Source organism: Lissotriton vulgaris, chromosome 4_1 (genome assembly GCF_964263255.1).
Source record: "Lissotriton vulgaris chromosome 4_1, aLisVul1.2, whole genome shotgun sequence".
NCBI lineage: Eukaryota > Metazoa > Chordata > Amphibia > Caudata > Salamandridae > Lissotriton > Lissotriton vulgaris.
This window is the reverse complement of record NC_141691.1, coordinates 1,128,308,115-1,128,326,791: the sequence shown is the minus strand read 5'-3', so window position 1 is coordinate 1,128,326,791 and position 18,677 is coordinate 1,128,308,115.

The window sequence follows — 18,677 nt, the reverse complement described above, 5'->3', positions numbered from 1 at the left end:
AAGGGACCTCCATCCACTTCGACCTCCATTTCCTCAATTAGTGGTGGTGCAAGTGCACAACGTAGTAAAGTTCGGCAACACACATCCTCCACTTCATCTGGCATTAGCAGCATGACCAGTATCGCCTCCTCCGCCCCCCACAGACATTTGAAGTCCGCAGTTTGGGACTTCTTTAGTGTTTGCACAACAAGGGAAAACATAGCCATTTGTAAGCTTGCAGTTAGTCGTGGTAAGCTTGGTACCAACTATGGTACCGGAGGCCAGAAAGGTCATCTTGAGAGACAGCACACTGTCCAATGGCATGCGCACCTAAAGGAGATCAAGGAAGCCCGAATTGGAAGTCAACAAACTCTATCCGTTGATGTTTCATCTGATGATGACGAGGAGGAAGAAGCGTCAAACACTTCACTTACACCCAGTACCCCTGTCAGCAGCACACACCCTGTGAGCCAGAATGTGGGAGAGAGTGAGACACCAATGCGAAAAAGTTCATCATCACCGAGCGTAACTGGGTCGAAGAAGTCATCATCATCATCATCATCCCGTAAAATCATGGTCCAGCCCACCATTTGAAGCATGTGGTTTTCAGATGCGCCATTTGAACGCAACCACCCAATGACGCGTCTGTATAACACTAAGCTGGCTAAAATGCTAGCTCTGGACCTTCTCCCCTTTTCTTTTGTGGAAGGGGTTGGTTTTCTTGAATTAGTGGCAACGCTCTGCCCTAAATGGAAGGTTCCTAGCCGGTTCTATTTTGCCAGAGTTGCGGTTCCAGCACTACATGCAGATGTGCTGGAGGTGATTGGGGCAGCTTTGCAGAAGAGTGCTGTTCACACTATACATCTGACAACAGACATGTGGACCAGTGGCGCAGGCACTGATTACATGTGCATCACTGCACACTGGGTCTCTTTTACAGGAGTTACAGCAAAGCTAAGGGCAGGTGTTGACCCAGACAACGTTTTTAAAGCTGCTCAGAAACATGCAACACTAGCCATGTTTGGCATGGAGACAAGTCATACAGGAGAAAACATTTTGCAGGAGTTTAACACAAAGGTCTTTCAATGGCTGTCCCCAAAAAAACGCAAGATTGGTTATGTTTCCACGGATAATGGCGCCAATGTAGTTAAGACCATGGATATGGGTAACTATTTCAGAGTGCCGTGTTTGGCGCACTGTATAAACCTGGTTGTTAAAAAATTCTTGAGTGAAGAAAGTCCAGTGTGCGAGTTACTGACCACCTGCCGAAGAATGTGCACACATTTCAGCCATTCTTTTAAGGCCCGGAAGCATCTGAGGGGCCTGCTACATGAACGTCGACTGCTAGTGAAAGCACTCATCCAGGAGGTGGCAACACGTTGGAACTCAACCTTCTACATGCTTAAGCGTCTGTGTGAGCAGTGTACGGTAGTCGATCAGTATTTCTTTACACAGGGTACAGCTATGAAGGACCTGAGGATACATGCGGAGCAATGGAAGCTAGTTAAAAGCCTGAGAGACATGCTTCGTCCTTTTGAGGTCTTCACGCGTGCAGTCAGCAGGGAGGACTGTAATTTGGAAAAAGCTATCCCATTGTTGCGCATGCTAGAGCACCAACTGAAGGCGGTGTCTTCTACGTTTCAAAAAGATGAAGTAAAGCAAGAAGCTTTTGATTTGGCGGAGAAATTATTACAGCGCCTACTTTGCGATGAACGTCTTCAAAACATCCACACAGAACAGCATTACATTTGTGCTACTATTCTGGATCCACGCTACAAAAAGGCACTGGCAGGCAGAGCATTCTTTCCTTTTGGTGACGCAGAAGTTTTAAAGTGCAAACATTGGCTAGCTCTGTCAGCCATGAGGTTTGAAAGAGAACGGCAGGAAATTGAAGGAAAAGGCAGTACATCAGCATCAGCAGGCCATCCGGAGTCAAAAGAATCCACTTCTGCACCTGTGGCTGTGGCAGAAGTGAGTGATTTTCCCTCTCAGCCGTTAAAGACACCAGCAACAGGATCATCTGCACCAGACACAACAGTAACATTGTGTGAAGAAGAGGATTGGCTAACTCAGCTTGGGTTTGCTTCTCAAAAGGTCCCAGCAAAAAGTAAGCAAAGTGGAGGAACCGTGGAGAACCTTGAGTCGATGGTGCAGGACTATCTTAATGACTCAACAGAGGTCTATGTTCATGATGACCCATTGGCGTATTGGCATGGGAAAAAAGAATTGTGGCAAGAGATCTCCAACCTGGCTATAAACTACTTGTCTTGCCCACTCGCAAGCGTGTCTTCTGAACGTGTTTTCAATGCTGCTGGTGGTATTGTAACTTGCAAAAGGACCCGCCTCTCGCCCAAAAATGTGGAAAGGTTAACAATGATCAAGATGAATCAGCACTTCATACCACCAGATTACAAAGTACGAGAATACACCCCGGAAGAAGACGAGGAGGACACCAACTTAGATGAGGGAATTTCTTCTCTGTTAGGTGACCTACTCCCGCCTGAATTCGCAGAGTATGAGGACGAACTCTTCTTCCCTGACACCGAGCCCTGAAAATGAGCCAATGAATCAATAACTTTCTTTTTCGTCCTTATTCACTTTTATTCCTGTGTGTATGTCTTTCTTTGTTTTGCAAAGTCAATATAAATAAAAACTTTAATCACCTAATCACAAAAACAAGCCCATCAGCAGAACTGTCTTCACTTATTTGCTTATTGATTTGAAGGTGCCGCAGTCTGCATTCCTCAGGTTCACAAGTTCACAAGAACATGCTCCTCTATCCTCCTCCTCCAGACTCCTATTTCCCTCAAAGCAGATGGCTGGACTACGCCCAATGAAGAAAGACTCTGAACTTGTGGGAGTGTTCTACTTCTTTGCGGGTGAGTTGACGGCTCTGGGGCCATTGCTGGGAAGGTCTAATACCGGATAAAAGTGGTTTGGAGGAAATCAGCCATGAAAAAGTTTTTGCCTTTTTGCTCACTATCATGTTTTGGGGGGCCTTTTTGGGTGGGTTCCTGGTGGTGGGTTTCGGGGTCTGGGAGCACTGCTGGCACAGTCTAATGTTGATTGCATTTGTTTTCTAGGACATCCATGGTGGAAAAGTGGAGTTATGACCTAGCTGCACAGCGCGTTTGGACAGAAGGCCGAAAAATATTGTAAGTATGATATTTTCCGTTTTTGCTTTTTGCCTGTTTGGGGGTGTTGTGCTTTTTTGCAGGTGGGTTGGCGGGTCTTGGGGCATTGCTGGGAAGGTCTAATACCGGATAAAAGTGGTTTGGCAAAAATCAGACTTGAAAAAGTTTTTGCCTTTTTGCTCACTATCATGTTTTTGGGCGCCTGTTTGGGGGGCTTCCTGGTGTTTGTGGGTGGGTTTCGGGGTCTGGGAGCACTGCTGGGTATGAATACTTTTGATTGCAAGTGGTTTGAAGAAAATCCATGGTGGCAAAGGGGAGTGAGGGCCTAGCTGCAGAGCGCGCGCGGAGTGATTCTGGAAATTTGCCTGAAAATTTCTACGTGCCCATTTTTGAAGTTTTGCTTTTTGGCTGTTTGGGGGTCTTCTACTAGTTTCCGCCTGGGTTGACGGCTCTGGGGCCTTTGCTGGGAAGGTCTAATACCGGATAAAAGTGGTTTGGACAAAATCCATGAGGAAAAAGTTTTTGCATTTTCTGACATTTCGCTCAATTTAGCGTTTTCGGGGGCCTGTTTGGGGGGCTTCCTGGTGTTTGTGGGTGGGTTTCGGGGTCTGCGAGCACTGCTGGGTATGGATACTTTTGATTGCAAGAGGTTTGAAGCAAATCCATGGTGGCAAAAGGGAGTTAGGGCCTAGCTGCAGAGCGCGCGCGGAGTGATTTTGGAAATTGGCCTGAAAATTACTGTCCCCATTTTTGCACTTTTGCTTTTTGGCTGTTTGGGGGTCTTCTACTAGTTTCCGCCTGGGTTGACAGCTCTGGGGCCATTGCTGGGAAGGTCTAATACCGGATAAAAGTGGTTTGGCGAAAATTAGACTTGAAAAAGTTTTTGCCTTTTTTCTCACTATCATGTTTTTGGGGGCCTGTTTTGGGTGGCTTCCTGGTGTTTGTGGGTGGGTTTTGGGGTCTGGGAGCACTGATGGGTATGGATACTTTTGATTGCAAGTGGTTTGAAGAAAATCCATGGTGGCAAAGGGGAGTTAGGGCCTAGCTGCAGAGCGCGCGCTGAGTGATTCTGGAAATTTGCCTGAAAATTTCTAAGTGCCCATTTTTTAAGTTTTGCTTTTTGGCTGTTTGGGGGTCTTCTACTAGTTTCCGCCTGGGTTGACGGCTCTGGGGCCATTGCTGGGAAGGTCTAATACCAGATAAAAGTGGTTTGGACAAAATCGGAGGCGAAATTGTTTTTTGCGTTTTTGCTGACTTGCTTGTCTTCGAGGTGCTGTTTGGGGGGGGGTTCCGGGTCTTTGTGGGTGGGTTTTGGGGTCTGGTAGTACTTCTGGCACAGTCTAATTTTGATTGAATTTGTTTTTCAGGAAATCCATGGTGGAAAAGGGGAGTTAGAGCCTAGCTGCACAGCGCGTTTGGACAGAATTGAAAGAAGGCCGAAAAATATATGTATGAGATTTTCCATTTTTGCTTTTTGCCTGTTTGGGGTTGTTGTGCTTTTTTGCGGGTGGGTTGGCGGGTCTTGGGGCATTGCTGGGAAGGTCTAATACCGGATAAAAGTGGTTTTGAGAAAATCCATGCTGAAAAGCCTTTTGGCACTTTTTGTAACTAGGGTTCGTTAGGGTTAGCACTAGCAGCAGTATTCTATGTGTTTGGGGGTGTTCTAGATTTTTGCTACTGGGTTCTGGGGTCTTAGAGCACTCGTGGGAATGTGTAATTTTGGTTGCAAGTGATTTGAAGAAAATCCATGGTGGGAAAGGGAGGATTTGGCCTAGTTAAAGAAAGCGTTTGCCGCTATTCTTAACTTAGGGCTCGTTAGGGTTAGCAGTATTGTATTGCATGTGTTTGGGCGGGGGCTGTTTATGGGGGGGGTTTGCGAGTCTTTGAGCGATGCTGGGTATGGATGCTTTTGCTTGCTTGCAAGTGGTTTGAATACAATCCACGGTGGGTAAGGGGGGATTTGGGTCTACTTTACTTTCAAAGTACGTTTTGTCACCATTTTTCTACTAGGCCTCGTTTTTGGAGATCTGATTGGGGGTCTTCTACATTTTTGCGACTGGGTTTAGTAAGGGTCTGGGAGCACTGCTGGGAAGGTCTAATTTTGTTCTAAAACACAGTTTACAGTACACCTAGCTGGAGGAGAAAGATACGCTAAATTAATTCGCCCATACTTATTTATCCTTCAAAAGGAGACTCAGACAGAGTACGCACTTTCAAAAATATTGTACTGTCTATTAGGAAACTCAAAGTGTGACTTTTTGCACTACACAGCGTACACACCTTGTATTTATTTGTCAGTGGTGTTCTAATATCACTTCCTGTTTTTCCATTAATAATTACAGGCCGGGTTTCAGTCTGTGCAATGGGAAAAAGAGGATGAAGTCAGGCTTCACATTAGCGAGCAGCAATTCAGCATCCACCAGGCAGACAGTGGACAGGGTGTCTTCTGGTCACCAACATTGATGGATGGAGCGTCAGCTGGAATGGAGGAGTCCTGCTAATAAGAGGAATGGTTTGATGCATGCAACTTACCAAATTCAACAGGACAACTACAACAACATACATGTACAGTATCCATTCTTTTCTAATGATCTTTTAAGTAATGTTATTGCTGTGAACTTCTATGAGTGTGACTCTGCATTTCTTTGATCTCTGCTTCTAAATTCATCCCTACAGCCATTCTATAGGTTTTACTTGTGCTATTTTTTAAACCTAATTTAATGTAAGAAGTGTTTCTCTGAGTGCAGAGATAGGCAAGTGAAAACGCATAATTAGTACTGCAGCCCTGTACTGTCTCATTCTTTCATTCACGGTTTTCGAAAGTACTACTTACTTTTCAGTAACCATGCATGCAGTAGTGCATGCACTTCCTTTATGTCACTTAAAAGATTTATGGTTAGCTTTGTACCCAAAGATTTCTTTATCTTCAATTATTGTTTGTCCATGCTGTGCTTTTTTTTCTTCTCTCAACAAAACTTTCCCAAAATCCCCCATTCCCATCCATTTTCCAAACCCTAACCCTCTTCCCCCGGGCTGTGTGGTTTTGATTGATGTGTGACTAAATGACAGCAATAATTCCACACACTTGCTGGGGAGGATAAGGTCATAGCAACAGGCTGGTGAAGGAATCCGAGGATATATTCTATTCTTACTCAGCTTGACACTCAGTCACTATTGGCAAATGAAAGCAGATTTTCATGTGCGCCATCAACTTGATTGGTCATCAAGAACATCCTCCTCCTAGACGTGGCAAATTATTACGCTGCTGTGTCCTTCACCTTCGGTACTATTTCTTGTAGTAGTAGCCAATGTCAAAGAAATTCAACGCAAGTACTAGTTATACTTTCAATACTTTACCATTTGTTAGGCTACATTGTGGCACTGTTCTAGTGTACTGTCACCTGCTATATTCTCTATTGTACCGTTCTAATGCTACGGTAAGGACAAACAAGGTTTCATTTTCTTTTTTTTTCAGATGCTGCAACTGCCACTGTGTAATACCACTAGTACCACCGCAATGATGACATTTCATCCGCCCAGGATTGCCAACCTTAATCGCCATTTGTCGTGCAGCCAGCCCTGTGCCTAGCCCTATTTCCATTATTTCAAACAAACAAAGGTCCTAAGCCTAAAACAATATTTGAAAACAATAATATACAGGCCACAATCGGACAGTATGTACTCTTTTCTCATACCCAGCCGGGCAAAGAATTTATTTAAGGAATATATGACACAAGGTCAATTTATACGTTACAGTATAACATCAAACATTCAGTGTTTGAAGAGAGGCACAAGCCTGTGCCGTACTCAGTAATAGAAAAAGGATTGTGAAAAAGGGTGCAAGAAATAGGACAGTTTACATCAGGCAAAGAAAGGGTTTGAGCAAAGCCTGGTACTGCTTAAGAATTTAAATTGGCAGTATTCCCTGGAGTAGAACATACATGAACAAATAACAATAAAACAACTGTATGACTACAAAATAAAGTCGACGGCGTTTCGATCCCGCGCTCAAAATAATGGGATCATCATCAGGACTTGATAAAGGCCTGGAATAGCATGAAACAATATGCCTGTAGGGAGAAACAGGGGAGAAACAGAGAGGCAAAAATAGCATTTAGAACACTCCTCTGTGTTTGAGAAAAAGGTCAACCTAGTCAGACTCTTAATCACATGCAATTCGGAATCGCAGTGCAGTGAATAGTATTTGGTGGTTGTAGGTTGTGGTTTGAAAATTCGAGATAGTCTAGATACTTGGCAGTGCTTATTTCGTGAAGAGCTGTCATTTCTGTGAGCGTGCTGAGATGACAGCGAGTGTGTATAGCCACTAGCGGGGAGTCGGATTCCACGAAAATTCGTGCTGCAAGTGGTGGGGTGCAGGACTTCAAAAGGGGTGGGCTGAAATCGGGCGTGATCAGTTTTAGTGTTACCGGTATAACATCAAAGCCATCAAACTCCCACAAAGAGGTGGGAATCTCTCCCAATTAATGAACAGAGAGGAACTTAAGTCCATCATACAATTCAACACGATCAGGAATGGCTTGAACAAAAGCGAGGACTGGACAAACCTGCTATGAACTTTAATCCTGATTTTTGCATACATAATTCGGAGGTTTGAAGTATCGAATTGATTTCGATTTCTTTGTAAAACAAGTCTTCAATTTGTCCTTGAAAATGTATTAACTTGGCAAGCAAAAATCCAGCTTTTTAAGCATTTTTATACAGCATAATGTTGCCTGCCAATGAATTTTTATTTCATATGTTGTATGTCACTTTCACCCCCAAGCATGAATTCACTGCGCCGCTACCCGTCTTATCACTTCCTTCCCCACTCTAAGATGGCCGCCGTACTCAACCCGTCTTATCACTTCCTTCCCCACTCTAAGATGGCCACCGTAATCAACCTGCGATCACATGACCCCGGTCACATGATCGAAATAGTGTAAACCGCTGCTGCACGCCACCCCAGCAGGAAGTCATTTCACACGCGAAGATCCGGTGTATCGGCACCTAACTTCGTCTCCTGAGGTAAGAACCCCTCACGAGCCCATTACTTTACCGCGGTCAGGCTGTGCCCCTGGCCACATCTTAAACTCCTTTTTATTCACAGCGGATCATGTACCTGGTATTCCTTTGACCGCCACCACGGACCAAGCTCCCCGGCCACACGTTGAGAACGCCAACAACGAGGCGCTCACGTTATCCCCCACAGCGGCTCTTTGATTTACTCGGACCGCCTGTATGGCTTAATCTTAATCTCGAAGGTGAGATTCCCTGCACGCATGACCCCGTAATAGCTATACAGACCGCCCCTGTCGCTATTACTAATATCAACCACTATTTCTTGCCCATAGAAAAAACGAAGACTACATCCCACGTAGTTTTCTCAATTGGCGACTCTGCAATAGTTACTTCCTAAAGATTGGGTGCTGAAAATTGGTAAGAACCAAATTCACTACTGACCCTCCACCGGAGCCCTTATGGTTCATATAACTAATATATGCAATATCTTCCATAGGTCCTGAAGTTCCTCTCATCACGCACTGAGTGGCCACATACTGAGTGGTCCACACCAGCGATATCGAATAACTAATTCTCCAGCCCTAGGGTATGCAGTTATGTTATACCGGTAACACTAAAACTGATCACGCCCGATTTCAGCCCACCCCTTTTGAAGTCCTGCACCCCACCACTTGCAGCACTAATTTTCGTGGAATCCGACTCCCCGCTAGTGGCTATACACACACGCTGTCATCTCAGCACGCTCACAGAAATGACTGCTCTTCACGAAATAAGCACTGCCAAGTATCTAGACTATCTCGAATTTTCAAATCACAACCTACAACCACCAAATACTATTCACTGCACTGCGATTCCGAATTACATGTGATTAAGAGTCTGACTAGGTTGACCTTTTTCTCAAACACAGAGGAGTGTTCTAAATGCTATTTTTGCCTCTCTGTTTCCCCCCTGTTTCTCCCTACAGGCATATTGTTTCATGCTATTCCAGGCCTTTATCAAGTCCTGATGATGATCCCATTATTTTGAGCGCAGGATCGAAACGCCGTCGACTTTATTTTGTAGTCATACAGTTGTTTTATTGTTATTTGTTCATGTATGTTCTACTCCAGGGAATACTGCCAATTTAAATTCTTAAGCAGTACCAGGCTTTGCTCAAACCCTTTCTTTGCCTGATGTAAACTGTTCTATTTCTTGCACCCTTTTTCACAATCCTTTTTCTATTACTGAGTACGGCACAGGCTTGTGCCTCTCTTCAAACACTGAATGTTTGATGTTATACTGTAACGTATAAATTGACCTTGTGTCATATATTCCTTAAATAAATTCTTTGCCCGGCTGGGTATGAGAAAAGAGTACATACTGTCCGATTGTGGCCTGTATATTATTGTTTTCAAATATTGTTTTAGGCTTAGGACCTTTGTTTGTTTGAAATACTTGATACCCATGGTCCAAAGCCATTAAGTGGGTCCCCCTTGTTTTTGAAATAGCCCTATTTCCAAACACAAATTACAGGTAAGATAAGCGTTTGGGGGGAGGAAGTATAATGGAGTATTAGGAAAGACAAGAGACTGACGCTAGTACTAGTAAAGTCCTAGGACTATTGCATTCACTTACTCTGTGAGAGGCACTTAGTTTTGAAAACATTTGGGCAATTAATTACACAACTTGAATCAAGATGCCACTTAAGTTTCAGGAAAACAAACTTACTGTTAAACCCCCACCCACCAGCCTCAAAAGCAGTAAAAAAAACACGTATGCTAAGATAAAGTTTAAAGTATATTTATATCCCTAACAAAAATAATCTCCCGCAAGACCCAACCCACCCCCACTCCCTAACCCCAACGAATTTCTGTAAAAAGTCCAAAAAACCCAACTCCCAATTCCCACCCCCCAGAAGTCTTTAATAAAGGGGCAAGGGACAGTCTCCTCCTACTACTGGCTGCTGCTGTTGACTTTCCGGGCCAGATCGGCATGCTCCTTGCGGAGGGTCTCGAGCAGGGTTTTGGTGTTGAGGAGCTCCTGCTCGAGGTAGGAGACCCTCAGGGAAAGGCGGTGCATCCTTTTTTTGTAACTGCTGTGGGGGCAGCTGATTTCTTTGCTGCTCGGCGGTGGCGGGTGGCTGCGGTACCCCGGCTCCGTACCGCTGGAGACCTGCTGCGCTGACTGGCTGACCCAGGGAGCGCGGAAGAGGATGCAGGTGTCGCCATAGACGTTGTAGACGTACTCTGCTTGTCCCCCTCCTCATGGGCCACCAGCCGCCGATATTCGGCGACAGTGGCCTCCAGCCTCCGTTGCCGGGCCCGTCTAGCCAGCTCCTTCCGTGTTGGTTTGGAAGGAGCATCTATATGAAGAAAGAAAAAGACATAGTCTGTAACCAATGCTCTTTAAGATTAACACAAAATGATTCAGCAGAAAGTTGTGTCACAGTAGAACTAGCAACTTGCAAGCGCAGTACATAACTATTGTGGCCAGTATCTATCTAACCTCCCACTTCTTCATCCTTGCTCTAACATTAGTGGGAGTTTAAGAAATCAATTCTACGAGCACAATGGACTCCCTCCATTAGAGTCGACTATGACAATACACCAGTGTTATTCTACTTCTTCTCTCTTGTTTAGCAAAATTGGTACGTTAACTTCTGCAAGCCGGCATAATGCCAGCGCAGTCAACTTGCACCCGAGAAAAACAGACGCCCGCCATGATGAGTGAGACAGACTTGCGTTACTGTACCAGTCCAGTACATGCAGGTGGTGATGCTCTTACTTTTCTATTACGGGTGGCACTGAGAAAACTTGTTACAAGGGCTACTGCTTAATTAATTTAACTTTCACCCTACAGTGCCAATGAATACTAGAAAAGGAAAATGAAGAAGATAAATAATCTGATTATCTATCACTGCACATGGTATGTATTTGCTTACATATGGGATGACTTTAGGTGCTTTGCTTTTTATTGAGTGAACAGTGATACATCCACACATGAATGACCGAGTTCTACTAAACTTATTAACAGAGGTAGTGAGTGGCCATCGTAATAGCCGGATATATGCTGCGCTTTTAATACAAACTACTGCTACTATTCATGGTAGTATTCGGACAAAATTACAACTTCTTTTCCTTGCCTTTCCTACACTGGGACAGACGTGCGGGTGCGGTGTTACATGCTTTTCAAAGTAACACTTAGTTCATCCAGTGACCGTCTACTCTCTCTAGATACACATATGCTATCTAAGAGTCATATAGTACCATGATCCAGGCATCCATCCATTCAAACTATATGTCAATCATTCTTCTTCATGTCTCTCATCTGGACAAACCTTACGTTTTCTCACAGGGAGCACTCTATGCAGTCTGCAATCTCAATAAGTAAGGAATATAAGAGTTTACCACTACCCGCCACTACCGTGGCAACCCGCACAGCAGTTTCGTCCGGCACTTGCACCGCCTCCTCCCCTGAAGTCTCCTCCTCCACCTCCGCGCTGGGCCCAGCAACAGATGTTCCACCTACAAAGTACATTTAAGAATGTTAGTTAGATGTCATAGACATACACCACTCACTAGTATTTTGTCTAGGAATGAAGAAATGTGAATACAGAAACCAATCTAATAATTTGTGACTGTCTACTCTAAAGTAAAAATGTCCCTTTTTCCAGGGAAGGGTGTTGTCTTGCTGCACTTTTTGGCACAACTGATGAATGCTTGCTTTTTAACACGCACCATTTTTCTCATAACAGACAGAAGCTTCACTTCTAAGAACAAATCATCATCATCACCACTAGGACAGAGGGACCAAGAATTAGCACCAAAAAGAAAAATGAATGTTCAAACCAGGTGAGGGCTCGGCTCGCCCACAATAAATGTGTGAAATAAATCACTATAAGCACTTTTCCATTTTTAATCAACGGTTTATGTTTTATGACAAGCTTGATTTTAATAAATATTTTTACTTTTAATAAAGCTTTGAAACTTAAATAGACTGTGGTTTTTGGTCATGAGTGAATGAGCAAAAGGTTTTGCAATTTGCAAGCATGAGTCCGTGCCTCTGACACTTCTGGACTCTGACTCCATACTCTTGTCCTGCGTTGGATAATCATCATTGGGGATCAATCATCGATGAATTCAGGAGCTAAATGACTTTGCCACACTATCTAGTCAGTAAGGAGATTGGGGGTTCTTCAAAGTCTGATATCACTGAGGTATGTGGAAAATCTACCTGCGCCTATTATAATTGATAAACAATGCACTATTTAGTGTCCATAGTTCTGTTTGTGCAGATTTGTCCCTGCAACAGTAGTAGTATGGATTGTCCTCCTATCCAAACCAAAAGTAAAGTAGTATCTTATTCTTTCTTGGTGGTCATTCACCTTTTTATTTTTGGTAATTGTCAAAGCATAAACATTTAGAAGACTGGAAAAGACATTATGGACAATCCCAGAGGACTGCACTCAGTGCATAGAGCTATTGCTGACTAGAATGGGAGTTTCGTTTTACACCTTTTGCCAAAAGTGGAATCTTAGTTAGCTACACAGACAGACTAATAAGAATAATCTAGTAATACCACAGGGAGTCATAGTCGAGGCAGGATAAGAATTTAGATACAGTCTACAAGAAGATCAAAGACGATTTAGAAAAATCGAATGAGGAACGCTAGGAAAAAATAGGTACTCTATATTAAAATTAAAACTTACCGGGGCCAGCAAAGGAGCCCTCGCCTGACCGATCCTGGCCTTGTTCAGCAGCAGCAGCAGCCTCCTCCAATGCCCTCTTGCCCCTGGGGGGAGCTGATGTTCAACATGAAAGAAAGAAAGACCAGAAAACATGGATGATATTTGTCAACCAAATCAAACATTTCAAAAGAACAATAACAAAATATTTTGGCGAAATAGCAAATAGACAACTATTCCACGGGATATATTGACCTATCTCATGTGGTCTACTATGATATTAGTATTGCTTGATTTGCGGACCGTCGACTTGGAAAGTTATGTAACTCACTAAACAAACTACTAAAAAGGTTTGCCTAGAACTGGCAGGCAGCAGTCCGCAGCACGCGACGTGACAGACAAAGTCCATCGTGATTGCAGATCAGCGACAACACTAAAAAGTTTCCTACTACATTAACCAGTCATTAAAATACTCAAACTATCAATCCACCACCACTATTTCTTCTTATTGCCAGGTGTACAAAGGAAGGACTGGACTTGAGTCTGTAGGGGCAGATTTAGAAGCCCCTTGCGGCTCTTTTGCTCCATTGTTGCGTGACTTTTGTGACGCAGCGGCAGAACAAAAGAGGCGCCATGGTGCGGCGTATATTAACAACGTGACGCATATGGGAGATGCATCACGTTGTAAAGCACTGCGCCATCAGGGGGCGTTCCGGCGCAAGGGAGGGCGTTCCTGCACAGGAACGCATCCTAAAAGTGGCTGAGGGAAATCTACAAGATTTCAATCAGTCACTTTTAGGATAATGAAATGAAAACAGAGTAGTGGAAAAATAGCTACTACTACTCACCAAGCCCGGGGATCTCAAGGCCAAGCAGGTCGATCAAGTTGCGTTTCCGGTCCACTAGATCCGTCCAACGGTGGGTGGCCTGGTTGTAGGTGCGCCAGACCCGAGAGTGTTGGTACATGGCCCGGCACACCTTCTCCCACCGCTTCCGGCGCTCCCGGATCCCGTACCAGCTAGCGATCTTGCCGCCTGCCATGATGGTCCTGGGGAGGCGGCGCTGAACATAAAAAACTAGTGCGGCCACCTCCTCCGCGCTGAAGATCTCCCGGGCTGTGACCTGCTCCCCCCTCAAACGCCCGCACAGGAGCCGGGCACGGGGTGCGGGACCCTTCCCCTTCTCTGGATGCTTCCCGGCTCCCTTTACCATGGTCTGGGCAGAAAGGAAGGTAAATAATAAAGAAGAAATAGAATAGGGAAGAAGAAAAGAGTTTAAAAAAGTAGTTTAAAATTAACCAAAAGTAGCAGAAAACACAAAAATATAGAGCTAGAAAAATAGAGGGATAGATAATAAGTAAAATAGATTAAAAAAAATTCAAACAAGCAAAGGATGGCAGAGATTCAGAAAGGATACAGAAAGCATGCTCAGAACCATAGCAATGAATGAGAAACAAGATGGCCCGCCCGTTCACGCGTGTGATCGCGCGAGATTTCCCTCACGATCACACACAAACTTGTACTAGCGAGCCGCACACTTTGCGAGATTACACATCGTGCCCGGAAACGGAAATACATCATGCAAACAAGATGGCCGTGCCTGTGAACGACCGTGAGGGTAACTTCGCTCCGTTGCGCTACAAGCGGCTCGCTAAAACGCACAAAACCTTGCGAACTAACACGCCGCAAAAAAACAAATCGCATATTTGCACGAATTCGCGGCTTCCAAATTCGATCTCGCGCAAATTCGCGCCCCGCGAATCCCACGAAATTGCAGAAAAACGAATTTTACAAAACTGAAAGCACTCAGCAGGTGCAAAAGTTCAAACTCATCATTAGTAACCATTCCCTGTAGTGCTTCCTGAGGGGCCCCTCCAGAGTTCAGTTGCCTACTTGCAACTATTCTATGACCCTGCTCTGACCCTCACAGCAGGCTCATAGAATAGCTACAAGTAGGCCACAAAGGTCCTGTGAAAAAAATTGCACTGCAACAGAAAGCAAATTACAGATAAGGAAGCAGGTGCCAGACTGGAAGTTTAAATTCAGTGACACATTAATCAACGCCAAATTAATTCATGCCAGTTGAAGCAGGGCAGGTGTGCTTGCTTTCCCCCCCCATAATCTACAGTGATGAACCAGAGGGTGGCAGTGATGTACCAGAGGGTGGCATGGGTGAACCAGCGGGTGGCAGTGGTGAAACAGAGGGTGCTGTGAACCTGTGATGATGAACCAGACGTAGAAACAACATAGTCGCGACCGTTGCGAGCCGACAAGTAAGTTCGCAATTGCGAACTGGTACAAAACCCTTGCCAACTGGCAGAAACCCTTGCGAACACAAAAAAAATAATCCGCAAATTTGCGAGAGTTCGCGGATTTTGCAGATTGCGAATTCGTGAATACGCAAATTCACGAACCGTGAATTTGCAAAATTCGCCCATGCTTACTTGTCATTCCCCCGTCCACTGCGGGAATGTCTGGCAGGCTGGTCGCATGAGACTCTGGACTGTCGACACACTGCTGGCCTTGCTCGTACCTCTTAACTGCACTATGCTGTACGTGGCAATGGATTCTTAGTGAGAACATTGATGGGGCGCCACCGATTGACTGAAACCGTAGCCATTTCTACTTATACCACCCAGAAGGCCACTCCTGCACCAAGCTTTACCCTCCACCTAGTGAATCAGCAGGACCAACACCAGCACCCTTCAACAGCCTCTGCTCCCGATGAGCTTGATCTTATTGCCACATTTCATGATACTGACCAGCAACTGAGGCCAACATAGATGCACTCTGTACTGACATCAGTCTGCTCTGGGAAGATCATAAGAAGACTGAAGAATAGGTGACAGCCCTGACCAAGCCCTCCAAGATATTCGTCCACAGTATGATCGCATCAGAATACTGGAAGGACATGCCGCAGAAGCACATGGCAGAGCATGCAGAAACAACCTCTGCATCATTGGCTTACCGGAGGGGATGGCGGGTGCAAGTCCTACCATTTACATATATCAGATCTTTGTTTGCCTCGGAAGGCCTCTTCTTCACATATGTGTTAGAACGTGCACACAGACTGCCAGCCTGACCTTCTGCTACTGGAGCTCCTCCTTCAAGTTTGGCTCTTTAATAAGTCTTCATATTCTCCTCCCACCTGTAAATGATACATGAAGACCACACATATTTCTTTACTGACCTTACTGAAGACCAAACATGAATAGATGAATAATATGGATCAGAAGGGCCTAAATTGAGCCAAGCTACCTGTGCAAATTAACTAACACAACGCTGGCATCGCTGAGGGGCTATTCCTTGTTAGTTGTGCTGGACCGACAACCTGTCTTCCCAGGCCCAGGTGTGGGTGGATTGTCAATTGGCCCTCAAGATTGCAGATATATTATGTACAGGGGAGGACAATGAACATTTCTTCCGCAGAAGTCTCCAGAGACACACTGCTCACGGGGGACTCCAGTGAGACTCCTAGAGACAAGCCTCAATCTGCTGATGACCTAATTTGATTGTGAGTCACCGTCCTCTGTTTTCATCTGCTGATCTCTCTATCCTTTCCTTCCTCCCTCTTCTTCTTTTCCTCCTTTTCCCTTCCCGACCTCTTGGTATTCGACCCCCACCCTCGTTGAACAGCTTCTGAAATACAGAGCCCAATTCACACCCCGACTGGATTCAATTATCTCTGCTTTTGCTTCACCTTGCTGTGTATGGTTTCAAATACACCCTCACCCTGCTGCATTGATAACCCCAACTATTGGCTGCTGAGATGGATCCGGATTCCTGCTGCTGCACCACACACACTACATTGCACTTGCTCCTGATAACTGAGATACACGCTCGCTGAGAATTTTCTTTCTTTTTCTCTTATCTATTTCTGTTCATTCCCTGAAATTTCTCTGTAACTCCCCTGTTGGGAGCACATAATCTGTTGTGGTTGCTATGTTTGGCCCGAAGCTTGTTTTGCCACTGGCACTACTGTTTGTGCTCCATGGGGGGAATATTGAATTGGGAATGTGCATACACCAACCCCTATTACTGTTTCCATACCCCTAGGATAGGGCTTTCAAACCTTTTCTACCATTCTTATTTCTACAGATTTACCATTACTGAACTCCACACCATTGACTTCAGACCTTGCAACAAACACTTCCACCGTGCTGACCCAAGTTCCACGGTAGGACCTTCCACCTGTACCCACTGCCACCTCACCTGCTACAGCACACACACCAGCCCTCTGAGCAGCCTCACCCTAAAAACACCCAAGATACCACCTGAACAAAAACACCAATTTGTATGCGTCCTTCTCAACACATTCTCACTATGCAAACACACCACTGAGATTCCTGACCTCATCTCCACCCTCACATCTGAGGCCTGGCTCAAGATCAAGTACCGACCCGATATCTCTACCAAATTCCCAAAAGATACAAGATCTCTCACTGCAACTGCAACAACAAGCTTGGCAGAGGGATCGCCATCATACACACGGAATTCATTGAATGCATCACCTTAAATGATGACAGCACCCCAGCCATGGATCACCTCAACTTCTGACTTCAAATCGACAGTAAAACAACTATCAGGGGCACCCTCACCTACTATACCCAGGACCACATCTGGCCTTCTGCAACTTCGTCGCTCACTTCATCACCCCCTTGCCGTAGACTCTGACAACTACATTTTTCCATGTGAACTCAACTTCAACCTCAATGACCACAATGACATCAACCCTACAAACTTCCTCAACAGCATGATAACATCAGACACCCAAATAATCCATAACCCCATGCACACTGCAGGCCACACGCTAGACTTCATCGTCACCCCTAATGACCACATCAGGTACAGCCTCACCACAGAACTCCCCTGGAATGACCATTCTATCGTCCACTTCAACTTCACCAGCTAATAGGACCTCTGCCACTGGTCTTTCCAACACCCCCAACACAGCTGGAGCAAGGTCTTAAAGAATATTGACCACAATGCCACCCACCCCATCTCCTTCAACAACTTAGACTAGAACATCAAAAATGTTTACAATTGGATTAGCCAAAAGCTCCAACAGTGTTGCTCGCATCAACAACAACACCTGCATAGGGTCCACTAAGTAGGCTAGCTGATACACTGAAGACCTCAGAGCTGCTCAATGACACTGAAAGCCACTAGCAAGGAGATGGAGCACCAGTGTGGACATGACAGATAAGACCGCCTTCAAGACAGCCCTCATCCTCTACCACAGACAAGAGAGAAAACCAAAGAAAAAGGCCTTAGCCACCCCCATCGAATCAAGCTCCAATAGCAGCAAAGAACTCAAATATTGTTAGAGAATTCTCCAACTCCCTCAGCTGCAACAAACAACATTACCCCCTCACAGGAATTCTTTGACAGGCTTGCAAACTTCTTCCATGACAAGATCGCCAACATCTACAAAAACTCCAAACCCCACAGCCACCTTCCTCAAGGACTGGAAACATGCAGACGTCAACTCCCTACTAAATAAACAATTGGCAGACCCCAGAGAACTCAACAACTACTGACTGATCTCCCTGCTCCTTTACCTAGCCAAAGTATTAGAAAAAGCCATCAAACAACAACTCTCCTCACATGTCTAGGTGAGCCTCCTACTCAACTCCTCCCAATCCGGCTTCCTCAGTAACCACAGCATTGAGACAGCCCTCATCGAGGCTACTGATGACTTCCAAACCCTACTCAACCAAGGAGAGACTGTGGCTCTTATCCTCCTTGACCACTCCACATCCTTTGATATGGCCTCCCACCACACACTCATCACAAAGCTGCAAAACATAGGCATTCAAGAAGACAATCTCAGATGGATCGCCTATTTCCTCACTGGAAGAACGCGGAAAATCCACTTTCTGA